A 5414-nucleotide genomic window follows, 5' to 3' on the forward strand; every position below is an offset into this window, starting at 1 on the left:
TTCTGTGTCTGTAATATTTCCTCTCTCATAAGTGACTTCCTCCCTCATTGTAACTTCACGGTTGGAAAATATAAAGGTTGGTATATATTCTACTTGTCTAAATGTATCGCAGAATATACCAAAGCTAAACAATGACAGTGCTTTTATTTTAGTCGATCTCCAGAACAACAGGACTCATATCAAACATTGTACTGGATTAGAATTCTCAAAAAGGAAAAAAAAAAAAAAAAAGCTTACTTGGCACAGATTTTTCTTTTTTTTTTAGGGGGCAAGAATCAGAGTCAGACAACAGGGTAATTCTTATAAACTTTTTATTTGTGCACTTGGCTCTCAAATATGAAATTACACAAGTACCATAGGGGTTATTGTAACATCTTTTATAGAAAATTGCTTTCGGTGTGACCTGTCATAATACCTGGTAAAAGCACCCTTCAAGTAAAACTTGCAAAATGAAACTAATAAATCTCCATCAATCATGACAATGAGGGGGAAAGTATATATTTGTTGACTGTGTTTTGTTTTTTAAAATGGTCTTCACAAGCACTCAATTTTTTTAGAGGGGAGGTTACTCTATAGATTATCTTTTACAAGGCTTTTATAACATTTTATGCTGAAAAGCGTAAGAATACATATTTCTTTAGTAGCAATAATTTTGAAACTTGCCCTTGGGCAAGGGAGACTATTTCTTACTATATACTAAGGAGAAAAGAGCCAAATTCTTAAAGCAATATTTAAGAAAAAGAAATTTATAACAAATTCTCATACCACATATAACACTTTCTAGCCATTTGTGTGGGAAATTGAAAGTGACAGTTAAAAAATGTGTTGGGATTTATGTAACTAATTTTAAAATTTAATATTCCAACTTTGTTTTGCTCTGATGCACATTCTCTATGAAAAATAAAAGTATGCCACTGGTGAGTCAAAGCTGTTTCGAAGGAGAAGCACATGGCTGATTGTCATGAGCGCAGGGGGCCCATCTCTGGTCCAAAGGGCAGAATGGACAGGGCCTCCTGTTGATGTGCATTAAAGAAAAACTAAGTCCAACATTTGGAATTAAGAAATATGCTGGGGGGGAGGGGACAGAAGCAATGTAAAATAGCTGATTTGTGGTAAAAGTCAATGTCCTCTTCATTTATTTTCTTGTTGTTTTTTTTTTTAAACTTTCTTAACAGAAACTGCATTTAATTCCAAGAGGTAGTATTCTTATTTATTATTTAACCCTTTGCTGCTGCTAAAATGTGCACATATTCAGGCTTTAGTTTTTCCAAAAGGCATTTGATATTGTTGGCTGAAAAACATTAAACATCTGATCACAGGGAAGAATCAAGTTTCTAGGATGTCATAGGTACAATATTTAGCACCGAAGAAATTGATTTTAGGAAATAGCCAAAAGTAATCTTAAAGTAGCATGAGATGCTAGATTAATCAGCCTAAAAGAAAGAAAACGATTTGTGAAAAAGACTAAACTCTCCATGCATTCCTAGAAAATGCTACTTTAATGTCGACTTTTGGAGTTATTTTGTTTTGGTTACTTTTTTTTTTGAAAAAAGAAAAACGAAATGTTATATGCTTTTGGCAATTGATATGATAAACTGTAATGGTCTGTAAATAAATAAATACTGACTTATGCAATTTCTGTACGTAAGTGTTCTGGGAGAGTAGATGGCTCAGGGTTTTGGTGTGGGCGCTGTCCTGCTGGGCCGCAGAGCAAGTCGCCCCAGCTCCTGGCTTTGCAACCGCTTCTTGTCGTAAGGGACCCAAGGCCGTGGGTGGCTGCTCACACCTCTGTGGAATGATGGGTCCAGTTTTCACAAACACAAGCCTGGCCAGCCAAACCGCTGTGTCGTTTGTGCCAACACTGCACCTTGGTCACAGACTGAACAGGCACGGACTGACCCACCCCCCCCCCCCCCCCATCTGTCATGCGAATGTCCCCAGGCGGTGCCGACGTGCCAGGTACCTTGGGGGCACCTGTCCCTGCCAGGTCCTGTTCTGTGGATAAGTGGACGGCTTCCGTTTATGGTTTTCATTCGATTTCATCTCATTAACACAACATTGTGTTATTTACTTGATAATCTGTAATGGTATGTAAATACATACAGGATTATGTAATTTGTGTAAATACATAATTACAGACTTTGGAAAACTGGTATTTTTTACTTGATGTCCATGTTGGAGCTGCTTCCGATTCTGTGCCTACATGAACCGATGGAATTTTAAAAACACGATCTCCTTGCTCTCACAGCTGAGCTGTTGCGTGTGTGTTGAGGGACGAGGGGGTGTGGCGATGATGCGGGGCACAGACGCATCCGGATGTCCTGTCTTTTCTGTAAGCGTTAGATGAGGGAGCACGGAAGCTTCTGGGGTAAAGATTTATGAACTTGCATCAAGCAAAACGCAGTGTGTACGCACGTTGACGTGGATGGTGAGCGGACAGAGGCATATTGTCCGAGGTCAAGTTCTGTTTGCTGCATCGTTTGACCTCGAAATGTGCCGGATTTAGATCCACTGTTTGTGGTCACTTGCATGAAAGAGCAATGAAGCGGCGGGGGTCGGGGAATACGCCAGATGGATTCAAAAGATGCGTTCGCCAAGCCCCTGTGTCTGCGTGTGTGTGCGTGTGTATGTGTGTGAGACACGCGACGTAATACCCACGGGCATCCACAGACATTTCACATTTGAAAATTGACACTTTATTGTTACAGGTGGGGTGGGAGGAATTACGTGTCGCTCAGTCAGTAGCCCCGCGTCCCGGGCTTCGGGTGTGGCGGGCGGGCCTGACTGCGGGCCGGAGCCGCGCCCCACGTGGCTCCCCGCTCCGCCTGCCCCGCGCCTCGGCAGACGCCTCCCTTAGGTCTTCAGAAGAATTTTTCTTGTAACCTCTTCTTCACCGGGGGGAGCGTGCAGAAATGAGAAACGGCCTCTTCTATAATTTTCTCTGGAAAGAAATGGTAACGAGTGTTCTTCACGTGTGTGTGTTCTACGTCTCGGCGATGCACCAGCTCGTACTCGGCAGGTTGGTGGACGCCGGCTGTAAGGTCGGACGGTGTTGTGACGGCCACCAGCGAGGCAAGGAGAACACCAAGGAGAGGCCTCTTTGCTACTTTGGTTGATCGTCAGAGAGAAAATTCATACGTAGGTTTCTCATTTCTCTCCAACTGTATTCCGGCACATATCTTGGAAAACATTTTTAAAACAACTTTAATTAAAACAAGTGGTAGGCATCCCCGATATCTCAGTACCTCTTGGCCAGATGTGCTGGTAGCTGGCTCTGGTTTTTTCCCATCCCCTTCTGAAGAGCCTTCTGTTTGTGGTTTTGGTGATGATTCCTGTTGTTATTAGTGGACTTAGCTGGGAACATTTGATCCTGGGAACGGAAGAGTTAGAAGACAGTGTGTAAAGGGGACATTCAGAGCTGAGCAGCTGAGTCTGCCCTCCTCACACAGTGGAAGCGCAAGCGTTACTGACAACGTTCGTGGCCCGGCTTGGAGACACTTATCGTAAACACACTCACGCAGGCTTTTCCCTAAGCATTTTGTGGGATGTGCAAAGCATTCTGTAAACTCCACCTGGCTGTCGCCTCTCGCTTCTAGTGTCTGCGGGTGTACAGGGTTGGTCCATGACAGCTTTGGGAGATTTCTGTTTCCGATTCATAAAAAGAGGGCTTTTCCTAGTCCGTGAAGATGTTAGAATTATAGCTGCTCTTTCAGAAGGAAGTGGTACTCCAAACATCTCTTCACTCCATGGCTGACCAAATCCTGCCCCCTCCCTCCCTTCCTGTTTTTCTTTGCCTCACTCCTTCCCTCCTTCCTTTGTCGTATTGTGGAGCTGGCATCAGCAATAAAAGGGCAGGCATGGTCTCTGATGGTACACGGAACTTAAACCACAGGCATCCTGAGGTGTTGTGATGGACCCTGGGATGGGAGGGTACCGGGGGCCATGGGACATCCGTGCATCCCATATGGACTTTTGAGGGCCTGCGGTCGTCACGTCTGAGCTGAGATGCAAATGAGCAGGAGGTACGAGAGGGAGAGCTTATAGTCACTGGCTTTCTAACCGTGTCAAGATTAAGTGCTTTGTTCTTGGAGAATCGGGGCTCATTGGATCTTTTCCTGATGTTTCCCGGATGCCTGTGATGAACCCTGAGGATGTGAAAAGTGCCGGCTGATGGGCCAGCATCGGTCGTGGCTTTGGTTCCTGGAGATGAAGGGGACCAGTCTTTAGTCAGACCATCTCTGCTGCCCTGTGCCTACTGGGGCCACACTCAGAATGCTCTTTGGCTACTTTTGGTTGCTATTCAGAGGAATGTGACTCTACTAGTTTTTGTTAATATTACTCACTTTAATTTTCCCCCTCCACATTTACCTCGTGTCACAGGCAAAATTCACAACAGAATAGCAATGAAAATATAGGGTAACAAAAGAGGTGAAAAGATAATCTTTAAAATATCCACTTCATTCTTTCAATAAATATGTATTGAGCAGCTGCTATATGACATGGAACAGTGCTAAGGATATTGTAGAGGAAAAAAAGACAATATTTTGATCTTGCTACTTAATACCAGGCTGGGTTCTATGTCAATTGTTATATCAACATGCAGTTTAAGATACTGTAGGACTGGGATGCCCACGTTATAAGGCAATTAGGATAATGTTGGCAATTTTCCATGGACTTCACCTGTCTTCAGCCATGTATTCAATTTACATGAATATGTAAGAACCCAGTTAGATGCAGACCCGTTCAAGTCCTATTGTTTTAAGTAGGACAGCGTTTTCTTTTTTTAATTTTGTTTACTTTTTAAAATATTCTTCTCCATAACGGTTTATCACAGGATACTGAATATAGTTCCCTGTGCTCTACAGGAGGACCTTGTTGTTTATCCATCCTGAATATAATAGTTTGCATCTGCTAACCCCAACCTCCCACTCCATCCCTCCCCCACCCCCGGGACAGTGTTTTAAAAATGTGTCCTCAAATTTGATGATACAGATTCTTTCGGTAGATGATCTCCTCCTTGGCAGTAAATGAGTTTCTTTTGAAATAGAGGCCGTCCCATTTTTCCTTCCTTGGGAAAATCCAAAGGAAAAGGCACCGGAATTCCAAAAGTTTATCAATTACACATTTGGCTGTCTTTTAAGGATACCAGGACTCTGAAGCTACAGGAACCAATGAAGCTTTGGAAAATGCCTCATCTCCCTTACAACCCACCTCACTGAAATATAAATGGGCGTGTAACAGTAGCTTTTATACCATAGAGATGAAATTATACATCTCGGATAGAGGGATAAAACTTTTCATTTTGTCTTCACCAGAATTAAAAATCTGTAGTTAATCAGCTTCTGGCTTCCCCTGTGGCTTTGGTTTCCTCTTCTAGTTGTAGGGGTGCCCTGGCTTCCCACTCTCTTGGGTCT

Source organism: Balaenoptera ricei, chromosome 18 (assembly GCF_028023285.1).
Source record: "Balaenoptera ricei isolate mBalRic1 chromosome 18, mBalRic1.hap2, whole genome shotgun sequence".
In the NCBI taxonomy this organism is placed as follows: domain Eukaryota; kingdom Metazoa; phylum Chordata; class Mammalia; order Artiodactyla; family Balaenopteridae; genus Balaenoptera; species Balaenoptera ricei.